Source organism: Trachurus japonicus, chromosome 15, assembly GCF_045865225.1.
Source record: "Trachurus japonicus isolate A0001 chromosome 15, Traja_1.0".
Taxonomy (NCBI): domain Eukaryota; kingdom Metazoa; phylum Chordata; class Actinopteri; order Carangiformes; family Carangidae; genus Trachurus; species Trachurus japonicus.
In genome coordinates this window covers 25,096,099-25,111,233 of record NC_140921.1, presented here as the reverse complement: position 1 = coordinate 25,111,233, position 15,135 = coordinate 25,096,099, and the positions used below count along the sequence as shown (strand labels likewise).

Genomic DNA, 15,135 nt, shown 5'->3' with positions numbered 1-15,135 from the left:
TTACAGTTTCCCTTTAATCTAATAATCTGATTTAATTTGTCTATTCATTTGTTCATGCACATCAGTGTGGGAATAGAGTATGTGTTGACTACATTTTCTTCAAAAAGGCTGAGTGACTTATGGATGATGTTATCGTGATAATAAACCAACATTAACCCGTGTGTATTCTATCCGATTGGATCAGATCAGTCACGTTTTTTTTTTTTTTCTTCACATTCTCATGTGATTGATTTCCTCTGACGACCTCTTAGAAGATCAAGATCCTCTGAGTAGCTCATGCATGTATCTGATTGCATAAATTATGAGTTAGATCATCTGTTGCGCACACGCTCGCAACATATCATGAAACGACTGCTTTGTCAGAAAACTGAAAAATTAATTCAAGGACAAGAAGCGATGATTGATATGATTACAGGCAGAAAAAGTAATGCTGCTTTGAAAAGGAAATTATCAACTCCTCACAATGATTAATCACTCTAAAGAGGGTAAAATTCACAGCGCTTCAAGCAGCACTCTCATGCTATTAGACATTTTTAATTCTCACATAGTTTCACACAACAACATTAAAGTGAATGTAACCAGGGGGCTGATTGCCGAGATTTTAAGAATACTGTTGTATAAGAGGTGGAAATTGGAAGAATTTTACAAGAAGACTTTTACAAGAAACACGATTAATTTAAAGTACTGGGGTGAGTTGAAAGTTTGATTTCCATATACATAAGGTCACCTAAATTGCGTTGCTTTTAACTCAGTATTTGTGATATGGATATGCCCTGCTCTAAATTCACCCTCTGTACTAAGTAGTTCTTTTGTCACAGATTCTGCACAAAATAATGACTAACTCTTCCCATGCTTATGTCTTACAAGACAGCACAGTTTTGCAAAGAGCCTTTTTCTTTTCCTTTTTTTTCTTTTTGTTCCTGCACAATGCGGCAATGCTGATGCGTGGTTTCCTCACTCTCCCTATGGGAGGTGTGAACTAAGGCAAGGGAAGGGTTGAGACAGGAGAGAGAGGAGGTGGAGAACACAGAACTTCAATAGGCACAGTGCCCTGATCTTGTTCAGGGTTTTCAGTTTTGATAAAAGAAAAGAAGCATTAATCATCCAACACTCATGATTTTCTAAATAGTGCTTCTAATAGGGTGATTAGAGGATGGGGTTATCACACAGAGCTGCACACTGTGGTTGTAGCAGGACCTCCACACACACTCATTAAACCTGCTGATTTTGTTTGATGAATCAAGGCAAAGCTGTTTGTCTGAGAGATGCAAATGGACAAACTCTAGATAACTGAAAGAACTGTTGGACTTTGTGATAAGTAAGAAGAAGAAAACTTGTGTATCCTACAGTAATTAAGTACGTGAAAATGTTTATCATAAAATATCTTTGCTCGATCCTCGTCAGAATGGCATCGCTGCTGAGAATCCTACTGGCACACATTTCTACCCTGGGGCTCGGGGATTACATGTGCTGCGTACACGTTAAAGCCTCTAAACCCTCGCCTCTGCAGAGCTGATCTGACTGCACAATCATCCCCGTTACTCGCAGCTCCGCTCCACCGGCAACGAGGCCTCCGTTCTCCCAGGAAGCCAGCTGCTTACTTCCAGATCAGCAGAGCTCCGCCGTGCCTGCGAAGGTCATACCATGAGCAAATTTGTCAGCTTGCCTCCCAGTACACACTATCACCTGGGAGTTGACCCCCTAGCTCACCATCAGTTCATGGAGTCGGGCTCAGCTTCCGGCTGGAGTGAGGATTTTTCCACATGATCCGATCCTGTGTATCTATTTTTACATATCAGTTTATTTTAAGATGGAAAACAGGTCAGAAGAACAGTTGGAGTTAGTGTTTTGCTCATTGCACTTGAATTCCCACATACTTGGATTGGCACATGTGCAAACACACACACATACACACATGCACACAACACATCTGCAATTTCAAGGGCTGAATTGCGGACCTAGAGCCAAGGAATATCGTGCAGGGCAGAGCATATTCAATTAGCCGCTGGCGGTTCTTCACCCTCACCTATCGTCATTGCATCACATTTCAATATTGCACAGAGGTGTGCCGCCAACGCACTGCTGACACATCAAAGGGCTGCGGCAAATCCACACTCCTCCTCGGAGCCTCGCAGCTATGTCACAGCCGTTCTAGGGGTAAGGCCAGACAGGCGCAGGGAGAGGCCAGGCATGACTAAAGACCTTAGCAGACATATTAAAAAATGGATTCTCTATTTCCCACTTGGATGAGTTGAAGTTGTCAGGCCAGCCTGTGGGTAGAGCTTGGTTTCCTGGTCCTCCAGTATCTTGGAGGGGATGAGGAGAGTTGATCTGGATCATAAGATGTGCATGACAGTCTTCAGGTTTCTTCAGAATCCTACTCCCTTCCCCTAAAGTTTTTTTTTTTTTTTTTTTTTAAATAAAACCAGCTCAACCATGCTCTTCGTCTCTGAAGGCAGACTCGGTGCACGACAAGTCTTCCATCCATGCAGCACTGTAATGACAGATAAGTTCAAGACCAAGGAATTAATAACGTCTTTCTTCCATCTTCAGGCTGGTGTCGATGGAGGCGATATCAGCAACAGAGGTTCACTGTTCACTGTATAGTAGAAACAACTTAATTGCAAGGAAGGCACTAACACAGCGAGTTAAAGTTAAAACGGTTCTCGCATTTGTTGCTTCTGGGTTTGCCTCCTTACCTCTACAGCACCACTTCCCCTCTCTCTTTTCCTTCCTTACTGTTGGCCAAATGAGTTAGGGCTCTAAATTGAATTCCATCTTCATGTGTTTCTTCCAGAGGGCTCACTAATTAAGAATTTAATTATGGCTGAGAGCAAAACACAGGCAACTAAACTGGCTCATGTTTAAAACATCTTTGGACTTGCCATCACTCTCTCTCCCCCCACTTTGTCTTTCTCTCTCTGCATCTTTCCACAAGTGTGTTTTCTGAGTTTTGAGGTGAACTGAAGGTAAGAGATCATCAAAGAGGCCTGTACAGAAATTCTCAAGAGCGAGTATGCAAAGCCTGTATGAGCAAACAGTCAGGAGGATAGACCATCGAAAAGATAGTCAGTGCTTGTTGATGTCATTAAAATGATATGCCTGTTTGCTTGGTGTGGAATCTTTCAATTGATGAAGACAGCTACTGAACAAAAGACAAACTTAATTAGCAGCTTGAGAATTATTATACAATGATGACATTGTTTCCTTTTTAAAAAAAAAAATCCTTTTGCATAAGTGGTTCCTGGAGGAATGATTCCCAGCATGTAGGCCTTTCCTCTTCATATACTGTACTGTAACATTTCTCCCTGTCTCCATTTCACACAGACCCTCTCCTTGTGTCTCTATGGGCCAACCATCCAGCGACTATTTGTCACAGCAGATGTTTCACAGAACCATGACCTCCAGGAGAGGTTGCAGGGGAATAGGAGCCTGGCACCACATCTGATTGGAAACTGCAGAGCAGAGAGGGCATGGCCAAGGTGAGTAATACCAGCTCCTCTCAGGTCCTGAGGTCAGCTAATCTCCCATGGCAATCAGGAAGGCAATAGATGAGCACAAGGTCCCTGAAAGAGGCTGTTCAGGCCATGACATGGCTGACCATATCTCAGGGACGGGGTTTGATTTGTCCTATCTTACACGTTTGATAAGTTGTCTACAGGATTGTATCAAATGCATCTTCAGGTAGAGTAGTACTAATGAGCAGCATGTTTGGTTGGTTGGTTGGTTGGTTGGTTGGTTGGATAAAACAAATATAGCTATGTGGAAAACATAAATTCCTTTATAAGATTTCCAGCCACCATAAAGAGGAGCTTCTAACTGTCCAACACATTTAATTGCAATTAGCACACAATTCACATCATTTTCATTCTCATCAAACCATTCATTAACTACTAGAGCCCTTTACGGAAGAATCTGCATCCACTAAAGGCAGTTTATTATCACGATTAATCTAATTCGCATCAAGTCCTGTCAGTGTGTTTACAGTAATGCATGCACAAACCACGATCACAGGACTATGTGTTGCACTTTTCTGCCAGCTGCAAAGTGTATTAACAGTCGGTGGCAGTATTTTGAGCGAAAAGTAGAGAACAAGAGGAAGAGAAGAAGAGAGGAAGATGGTGAGCATTCAAAATCACAAGCCTGTCTGTATGAGGGAGGAAATTCAGTCGTCAAGATGCAGGCAAATTTGGCACAAACAACAGGATGAACTGATTACATTTTGGTGGTCAAGATTAATGTCAGTGTGACCTCACAAATACTTTTCAGCCATAATTCAAGAAAGCAATTATGACAAAATTTCACATGAATAGTATTTTACATACATCTCATAGGTTCTAACCTCAAACTAATGGTGGCGTGGGCAGGCAACCATGAGGCAGTAATTCTATTTTCTCTCCTGCTTTCTCACACACACATTTACACACACACACACACACAAACACCTGCTGATTTGGCTGTGGCTGGCCATCCTTGGAGGGTGTATGTGCTCTCACCTCACACCTTGTGGTCATGTGTTATTACAGTCCATTGTTGAGTTCCCAGAGCCACAAGTGAAATGATTTCCCACTAGCCTGTTGAATATAATTTTGCATAAATTGCAGAGAGGGTGAAAGAGACAGGAAAGATATGGTGAAGTGTTGTGCACCACATAACTATTACAGTACATAATAGAGCAGGTTCAAGCCGGTGTTGCCTGTGCTTGGAAGGGATTTTAGTCCACACTGATTTAATATGTACTCTGTGCAAGTACTTGTCATCAATCATTTTTATGCACAGTGAAACTGTATGGATTTCTGTTTTTGATTAAAACTATACTGTAAAATTACTCAGTGGTCAGATTGTAAATTATAGAGAAAAAAAAAACATAAGATACAAGTGTATCTTCACTTGAGATACATTAATGATATAAAATTACACATGCCACCAGGTAGCAGAGATACTAATGATAAACCAGAGGGGAAGCAAATGAGACAAAGTAGCCACTGTTAGTGGTGAAGGATTTTATAATGGAGAAGAAATGCAGCAGTAAATGTGTAATGTAGGAGAATTTTCCAACTGCATATACTGTAGATATACTTGGATGTAAGTATGACCAGGTGGCAGAATGTAATGTTAACGGCTGAGTTAAAGGCCTGAGTCAAATACACTACTCACAAAAAGTTGGGGATATTCAACTTTAATCTAAAATGTAAAAAGTTGATATGATATCATGAACGTAGGGCAAGTAGAAGTATGTAATGGCAATTTCCTAATCTCAAACTGTTTATTGAAACAAAAGCTAACAAAAGTGGTCGGTATAATAAAATGTCATCGGACAGCCCTTTACTGCCTGTCATTCCCCCTCTCTCTGCCTCCCAATTTCCTGTCTCTCTCAACTGTGCTGTCAAATTAAGGCAAAAAAAGACAGAAAAAATACTTTAAAAAAGGGTCAATGTGTCAATAAGTTGTTATGTGGCCAAAGGACATCCACTTCTCTGTCTTTCTGTGACTCTTTCAGTCTCTCTGTGTCTCTGTTCAACCTGCTGATAACACTCTGTGACACTCTAAACTCAGTGGACACTTCCCTCTGACACTATCAATTGATAATATCAAAATGTGAACTTAATGAAGATGACTGTTTACATACTGTCACTGAACCAGAACATTTAGTGGTCGATTCATGGATCAGACACTTGCTGTGATTTTGTGGTTAATTACATGTTGGAGGACAGCATGTTATGTTATAAGTACTGAAACATTTAACAGTTGGACACATTTAGAGAAGGGCAAATTAGCTGAATATCCCTAATTATTTGTGAGTGGTGTATATTCATCATTTATTTTAAAAAAAGCATAATAGAATTTCAATTTCAATCATGCAGAGAAATTGAAAAAATTCAACTATTCGTGCCTTATTGGTTGCTATGTGACATGTTGTAATAACATTACATACTACTAGTTACAGTACATACCTGTGCTCTGTACTGTGCAATATGTACAATATAATCTGTATGCTTTTACATACCTATAAACATGTTGAGCTGCCTGCGGACAGGGGATTCAGATAAATGGAATCCTTTGATCTCTTATAATAAATGGAGGTTAATAGCCATATAATGTTGACTCAGACTGCCATATGTAACTACAAACTCTGAAGTTGGTGATAAGATGCACACATGTTAATTCACTAAAGGGAGCATTTGCTGAATAATATTCTAACTTGCATAACGAAGATAATAAAAAGCACTTATCCTTTTCTCCTTGAATTACTGCAAACACCAACTGTAGTTGTGTAATTAATAGGTTCTGAATTCAGTAATTAATAAAAAAAGGTTTGGCAAGCACGCAATGGTGTGATTTAATTTATTAAACTTTGCATTTCAAATCATTCTGTCGTGAAACCACTTAGAATTTTAATCTGTTGTTTCAAGAACTATTGTTAGCATTTATATCTCCCTCTCCCTTATTTTGTCTCTGTTTCACTTTGGTTTCGGTCTTAATGAAGATTTGGAGGCTGGAACTGATGACGAGTCTATTTCCCTGGGTTTGATTCAGCTGTTTCTCCATCTGGCATCGGAGCACCTGGGGTAAGTCTTCCCCTATAAACTGCTTTCCCCCGCCTTTCAGACGTCTCTCTGTGCAAACCGATTTTCCATTTTTGTACACTTTGTTTTTCTTCCCTACTTCTGCATCTCCTCTAGTTTCCAACCCTCCTGCATTGATTACAGCCAAACAAAGTTAAAAAGCACATGAGGTTTCTGGTGAACATCAGGACCTTCGTATATCTGAACTGGTTCAACAGAAATCTCACAAACGAGGCTCTGAATAGCACTACATCTTGTATCTTTATCCATCTACTTTTCTAAAACTACACTTAAGGTCTATTTAGCTTAAATGTTTGATTTTCCCAACATGAATGTGAGCACGGAGCTCTGCTCCGATGACACTTGCAAAGTGAACAGCCTGAGAGGCCAGGTTTAATAACACAGTGCAGCACAGAGCTCCTTGGCTCTAATGAACACTACAGATGTGTCAAGCAGAGGAGGAGGGGTATGCCAACGGCAATGTAAACAGCAGCCAATTACCTGCCTGGATGAAGATTCTTTACCCCTGCTTGTGCATACACGTGAAGAGGCCGGTGCATCTGCTGTGAGTCCTCAGTTCACCAGTGTACTACATATACCAGGATCAACCACTGAACTGCCATCAGACAAGCTGCATCCCAAGCATGCACTCTTCCACTCTCTCTTTTTCCAGCCTCTGTAATGCAGCTGGTTCAGATGTAGATATCATCCACATGTGTCACATTTCACTGTGTAGATTTATTAAAATACTAAATAATGGGAGATGTATGATCCTTTAAGTAATGCGGGACATTGAGAGCAGCACACTCCTTAAGTGCAATGGTGATCTGAGAAGAATACAGTAGTAGGCACTTGCATTATAATTGATGCTGTTTGTCCATGTGACCCATCATTGTTAATGAAGACGGTTACAGCTGGATTTGAACAGCAGTGAAAGAGGCAGAAGTAGAGAGAGAGAAAGACTGGCCATCTGGATGTTTCTTTATCTCAGCCTCAGGCAGGTCTGGCTGATGTGAAGGGCTGCCCTGCTGTAATTTAGATGATTTATAGTTTGGTTTTGTTCTTTATGTAAGAGTTAAAGAACAGATGCACTCATGATACGTATTGCCCTGTTTTGTAACCTTCTGTTTAATGCACCATTGTACTAGAAGTTCTTTCTCTTAAAATACCCTCCACTGCACTAAACTGTCAAGTCTCAGCTTGAGTAATACTCTAAATCAAAATGGTTTTTCACTATCTAAAGTGTTCAAAACCACAACTCAAACAAAATCATTAATGTATTGTAGAAAATCCTTTGCAGTCAACATCTGCCTTAACTTTTTCACCCGTAGACCTCAGCAGACATTTTATCCTCAGCCTCCTTCACCTCATGCTTGTTGTGAGGTCTCTGCCTTTTGTCTGGTCTTCAACAAGTGGAGCGCTGCTCAGTTGGACTGAGATCAGGTGATTGACTTGGCCTGTTGAGGATATTCTACCTCTTTACTTTGAAAAGCGCTTTGGTTGCTATAGCTGTACGTTTAAGATTGTTATATTGGCGGATGATGAAATGTTGTCGGATGGGGTTTGAAGAATTTGGCTGAATGTGAGCACAAACACAGCTCCTGTATACCTCTGCATTCAGCCTGTTGCCTCTGACAGCAGTGAAATCATCAATAAATGCCAGTGTGCCAGTTCCACTGGCAGCTGTACATGGCAAAGCTTTAACAGACCCTGCACCATGTTTGACAGATTAGGTGGTGGCTCTGGGTCATGAGCTCTGTCTTTTTTTCTCCCCATGCTTCCTTCTTTCCATCACTTTGACGGAGGTGGATTTTTGTTTCTCCATAGAATTTTGTTCCACTCTACTAGCTTCTTTTTGCATTATTTTGTGAAGTGTAGCCTTGTCTTTCTGTGAATGAGTTATCAGGGGTTGGCATCTTGTGGTGAATCCTCTGAGATTATTGTCACGAAGTCTGTCTAGCGTTATCCAGGAGAACATTATTCTTACTTAGAACACGGCTCTCTTGAATACTCGATTCTGATTGGTCAATCACCAATATTCTGCGGTGTTTATTTCTCGCGTCGGGGTTCCATACAACCTGTCGGGGTTTATTTCTCCATAACAACCTCCGAACTATACATTATCCCTTACATATTATATATAAGTACAACATTCTCATTGTGAGTTTTTAGTTCTTCAAGTGATTTTCTGGTCATCCACAAGACTTGGTCACCCCAGGTTTTTTTCCATGATCAAACTCTCCTGTGCACTTTAGCTCTCTGAGACTGCACCTAACTGTTGATTCAGACAAACCCGCTACCTTCTCTCTCTCTTGTTTGCCTTGAATATCATCCTCCTTAATTACAATGTAAATGACAATTCTTCATCTCTCTGTCAACCCATGAACCATGTGTGAATATCCAGTCTGGTCTGTACCTGTGAAAACTAACCTCTTGTGCACAAAGTCATGTTCGTAATTAGATTCAGGTTCAGTTAGCTGGCACTGCCTGCTTTGATGACATGCTAATGCATTCATCTGTCTCTATTTGGTTTTCTTGCTCTTACAGCTACTTAAGTGTCAAGATTGAAGTCTCTGATGCACTCATTTTTGGAGAATGGAAAAGAAAATGATTCCAACACACTGAAGAGATAGAAGCAAACCTTTCAAAACGAACGAGGGAAGTAGATGAAAATTTGTTTGTAAGTGATAAAGAGTTAATAAATTCAGGTCTCACACTTTGATGCCATTGCAGGACCAGAGAGAGAGGAGCAGCCTCAGCCCCACAGTGAATGTAGTGATTCAATGTTGGAAACAGGACATTCACGTACATCTTTACTTCCCCTCAGGTTCTTCTCCTTATCTCCGTTTCCTGCTTAAAATAGCTCCTCATACATGTTATATGGAATGAATAAAACCGAGCAAACATTATACCTTGATCACATGAGATGAAGAAGCAGAGATGAACGAATGCAAGCGGCATCAAGACCGTGCCTGCTTTCCAGCATGTAGTCATCCAGGTTTCTAGCTTTCATTTGGTGTGGTCAGACGGTAATGCGTGATGACAGGTCTTAACTGAAGGTAGCTCATTATACTGCGCTATAAAATAAAAGAAATCAGTGTTAGTGATGCCTGGCTTCCCACCAAGAGGGATACAGCGCTGCAGCAGTCTGCTCACTTTCATGTCCACAGTACAATATATTTAAAAATAGAGAATATGACTGTTTTTATTAAGAGATATTACTGATGTATGCTCCTGAATTGAGTAAATAAGAACATCCTTATCAGAGTGGGCAGGGTGTTTGCTGAGATTCATCTCCTTGAATCCAGTGAGCTGTAAAAGTGGTATTCCTCCCCGCAAGCGGAAGTGGAGCAGAGTGGAGTAGTCAGCATGCTGTTGAGAGATATACTTTGATTACTGACAGAAGGAACATGCCTCTCTGGAGTCCATAATCATATTTCACTGTGGAATGTGGCGATTCTGATATGATGTAAGTCTGTTTTGTGCTCCTGGGCAGAACATAGGCACCATTGTCTCAAGGGTTTCTCGAGGCGGTCATACTTTATGATGCAGAAAGCCTAAATCTCATTACCTTTAAGTGCTGTAATGCTGACATGCAAGTCGACAGTGCTTGTGCTGCGTGTGAAGCACAGCGCGCCCCGATCTAAAGTGGCCCTACTTTATTCTGTGGGGACAAAAGCCAGTGCCCATCCAGGCCTCCCAGGGGTTTAAATTAGTCACACCCCTGTCTCTCTGTGGCCTCTGAAGCCCCCTCACTTCTACTGCATAGGGTTACACCATGTCTCTGGTGGCAGGGCTTACTTAAAGCCCAACCCACATACTGTACCAAGACATGAGCTATCTTTGAAAATAACCTTGAGAAAGTAGGGCTGGAGGGGAGGGTTTTGGTATACTTGATTTGTCTCCTCTATAATAAGACTACATGATTTCACCTCTCCAGAGAGACTGTCACAGTGCAGTCAATGCTGAACGCTGCCCTCTAAAACTACTGCAAGACCAACAATGCATTAAATGGATTTGCTTAATGCTGCGCAGTTATGTAAGCTCTGTGTTTAAAAAAAAAAACTGAAACTGTGTGGGTGACAATTAAATAGTACATAACAGGCCATGTCATTAACCCAAGAAAAATGGCATATATTTTGTTATACAAAGTGTAGGCTGTGCATCAGGAGGAGGAATGTTGTCAGAGCAGCTCTTTAACAGACCTGAGGGAGCATTTCTGTGTATCAGCAAGTCACTGCTCAATGTCCCAGCTGCCTTATGAAGTAACTAAGTTGTCTGAGATTGTGTGTACCACTCCATGGTACATAGTTGGATGTGTCTATCCACACTTCCAACGCTGCAAGCACGTTTGTGTTCATACAGTATGTGGGGCAGATTCATCCCTCTGAATACTAATCCCCCCCCCTCCCAAAACCCCACTGTACACACTTTCTTCTGTCTATCAGAGCTGCCCTGTGGCCAGCACCGCTGTCAGCTCTGTGACGCCTGCCATGAAATATTCACCATACCATGAGTAATGTTCAGACTGCAAGGAGAGCTGCGCTTGACTATCCTGTTCCCAGATCAGACCTGGCTAAGAGGAGTCGCTGTTCGCTTTGATCCTCTACTGGGCCTCCTGACTAAAAGCTGTCTCTCCCCATGCCAAGCAGGCTCCATACTGTCATAACCATGCTGGCCTTTGGTCTTTCCATCGTACATCAACAATGACTAGTTCTTATCTTGTGTTAGACAAGTCTCGAATGGGTGAGGGAAAGGATAGTATAGACAGATAGATATAGAGATAGCACGATCAGAGTATCGGCTCCAAGAACCTTTATAGTCATGGAAGCAGCTGTGTATTAGCCCTGATATCTTGTTTATGTACAACTCATCTTGGTGTTGCTGTGTAAATTTGCTAAAGAGGCGCCTCAGGAGCTGTTGATGATTAGTGGCAGTGTACATACAGTATGTGAGAGACATGATGTTAGTTCAGGATCTCACTTGTAAAGAGACCATAAATTAACAGAAACAAAGAACATCATCTCCCCTCAGCAGCAGTGATTAATCTCACTTTGGGCTTTTAACTGTGGAGCTGGGTAGCAGCATGTTCCTAAGTCAAGCTGCATTTGCCTGGCCATTAATTCATTAGAGAGCCCTAAAGAACATCCATGGACACCTCAATTGCTGCTGGAAAAAAGTCTCTTATGTTTTGCTACTCATTAAATCCAGCACCAAATTGCACTCGAGTTGTGCCACATATTCGGCTTTCACAGTGGAAATCACTGCATAGACAAAAACAAGCTGTTTTGACGGACAGTGCAGTTTGAGTGTCTTTGCAGTAGTGGACCATAGATCTCTGTAATACTCTCTCTGCCCTCTTGAGATTGTACAGCAACAGGGTATTCACTTGAGTTTGTCTTAGAGGCATTTACCAGCCTACCCGCAGAGGATGTGAAGTGCTCTCTCTCTTCCTTTAGTCTCTACAACTACATAACTGGGCTTTACACATCTGTGCCTTTACCCATTATGTTCAAGCTTTGTCCTGCTTTCTCAAAAAAAAAAGCTCTGCCACAAGGCTTTCTTCAAAAAACAATTGTCAAAAAACCTAGGCTTTGATTTAATCCGACCTCAAGTCTGTGTGGCCATTACTAGTCTGTGTGATATGCTCAATTTCTTAATGGGCCATAGTTCATCCATCCTAACTAAAGAGCTTTCAGAGTGTTGTGCTTTAAAAACAATGTGAGGAGAAAGCCCTCCAAGGACAAACAAGGCCACCCAGAGGCATCACAGACAGGACATTAGTTGTCTAAAACAGTGGCCTAATGAGATGCATTAAGGCTAGATGTATGTGTCCTTCAGCATCTGATCCAGGAACACGTCCTCTGCCGTGTAGGTCCCCATTGGTGAATTGGCTGAGCTCTCTATACTGATCAATAGAATAAAGGGTCTGTCTGGATTAGTAGCTGTGTAAGGCGGTATACTTTCTCACTTGGCAAGCTTAATCTGTCACTCTCTAGTTGTTATTTCTGCAGTTGTCGGGTGCCATGAAACTGACATTTCTTTTGTAGAAAGTACCAGTGTTTTCTATTTTTCACCCAGGATTGTTAGGAAGGAGAGAAGCTTTTTTAGAAATGACAAGAACTGTTCAGCTTGCCTTGGAAGGCAAAACTTTTAAAGAACATTGTGTCCTTGCTTTTATTGTACCCACAAGATGTGTGCTGTACTTGTGACTGAGTGAGTAAGTGGCTGATATTGACTTTGGAATGAAAATATCAATGAAGACTGAAAGACAATGCTCAGCATACTTGTGACAACTAAAAAGTCACTATGAGAGCATGAGGGTGGCTATTGAACCTGGCACTCATATCACCAGGGAATAGAGATGTTAGTGCACGCTGTCAGACCTCCTAATCAATGATGGACAAACATCACCAATTCTCTCCAGGGACTTCAGAAAAGGACAGAGCAAGGACACCCTGTGGTCTCTGTGATCAGAAACAAAAGACACCACTCACAATTTGGAGCAGACTGATGATAAAAAAGCAGAACTGCTGCTCTATCAAACAAGGGACAAGTCATCTAAACTTGAGAGTAGTCCATCATCGCAAGTGTTACATTCTTTGCTGGGGTCACAACATTAGGGTCAGGGACAGGAACAGACTAGACAGGCTCATCTGTAGCTCTGTGATGGGAGGGGGAGCGGAGCTGGTGGAGGCTGTGGTTAAGTGGAGGATGGGGTGTAAGCTGAAGACCATCCTGGGTGACCCCCATCACCCTCTACACAGACTCTCACAGGTCAGAAGAGCAGCCGCTCCAGGCTCATTTCCCTGACCTGCAGAACAGAAAGATTCAGGAAATCCTTCATTCCTGCTGCCATCAAAATGCACAATGCTTCATCTTCAACTCTGTAGTGGTGGTGATTTTTTTAAAAAACTAATCTAAAATTTGCTTGAGTTCTTTAATCACTCATGATTATGTAAGTGTCCTTATATTTGAATAGCTGTAATTGTACAATTGAGAATTGAGTGCAGTTTGGAGCGGTCCTCCTAGCATCAAGGGCTAAAGTGTTGTTCTTTGAACACCTGCTGCCCTTTGGAGAAATGGGAAGCCTTCTCCAGAAAAAAGTCTCCTAATAGAACCAATTAACCAGTCTGACAAGTTCCCACAGTAATCACCACTGAAAGTAGATTGGGTAGCACTTAAGGCCAATCAAAGAGACAGGCAATCAGAAATTAAAAGGCCATTAAGTTTTAGCCTTGACTTGGACTCATGGCCATGGCAGAGTGGATAGGAGAGAGATTTAATATCTGCCAGTGAGGTACAGTTTTATGGGAAATATTATGAAGAATGTTTGAGTCAGGTTTTCAAACTGCCTTTTAATCTCTGTGACATGTCAAAGAATAATCGTTGATTTTAAATTTATGTGCCATACTAAACTGTTGACGCAGGCAACCATGAACATAGAGACACTCTAATACAGAAGAATAAGATACAACTGAATGAGGATACGTCAATTTGTTTCAAAGCCTAAAATGAAAACCCAATTGGACAGCTCTAACTGAAGGAGATGTAGATAATAGATAATCAGGCAAACAATTGTCCAGCAATTGGGGCATTTGGAAATAATATCTAATCAAAGATTTCTGCTTTGACTTGTCAGATCCTGTAAAAAGCTACAATCTATGTTGTGTTGCTTCACCCCATACCCTCCAGTCTGATCTCCCTGTGTTTCCACTCTCAGAAGAGATATTCAGGGAGTATGTAAACGGCTTATTCTTGAATATGTAGCACCAACATCCATTCATATTATACAGTATGATGTATAAAATAACACAATAACATTTAATGGATAAGATGTTGCATCATGTTGGTCTATCAGGAAACAGGAGCAGAGACTTAAACACCCTTTTTACATCAACATTACCACTTATAAGAATGTTTATTTGGACTTAGAGGACACAGGCTCAAGGGAGCAATGTCATAACAGCACACACACACACACACACACACACACACACACACACACACACACACACACACACACACACACACGCATGGACTGCTAAGGTGGATCTGTTGTGTCTCATCCCCAGGTTGGTGCTCCTGTAAGAGTCTGAGCCACAGTGTTAGACACTTCGGTCGATGACTGTATGTTTTTACAAGTTATTGAACGCAGCCCTCCAGTGGAAGGTGTAGCCACGGTGTTTGTGCTTTAACAGTATCATGCTGAGCAGATGACAGGTCTGCTTTACAGATGTATTAAAAGACCTGGATACAGTGCTGCAGCTCAGCCTTGCAGCCAGGGTTTCCCAGTGGCAGCGAAAAATCCCCTGTGACAAAAAAAAACATTCTCCGCACAGATCACATCTGCAAAAGACACAACTGTGAAACTATTGACAGCATAAGGAATTACTGTGTGTCAGGAGCTACGCAGCTAAAATGCCACTCAGAAAAAACAATTACTTTTCTTGGTTTTGTAAAAGTTCACAAACATGAAAAACTCCATGGCTTTAAAATTTTCAGTAAAAAGAGTAAAAAATTGATGTGTTTATAACTGTCCCGGTTTTACAAGCATCACTTTAACAGT

General features: G+C 41.4%; 1 long non-coding RNA gene across 2 annotated transcripts in view; it reads left to right on the top strand.

Moving 5' to 3' along the window:
• LOC146973791 (uncharacterized) overlaps positions 1-15,135 on the top strand; it is a 134,558-nt gene that overhangs the window by 7,790 nt on the left and 111,633 nt on the right. Inside the window, exons 2-3 of one of the 2 annotated variants that reach the window (XR_015037784.1) lie at positions 3,328-3,482; positions 6,488-6,569. This is a non-coding gene — a long non-coding RNA (uncharacterized LOC146973791). Of the gene's footprint in view, positions 1-3,327; positions 3,483-6,487; positions 6,618-15,135 lie in introns of those variants that run through there. The other variant, XR_015037783.1, reaches the window with a different exon arrangement.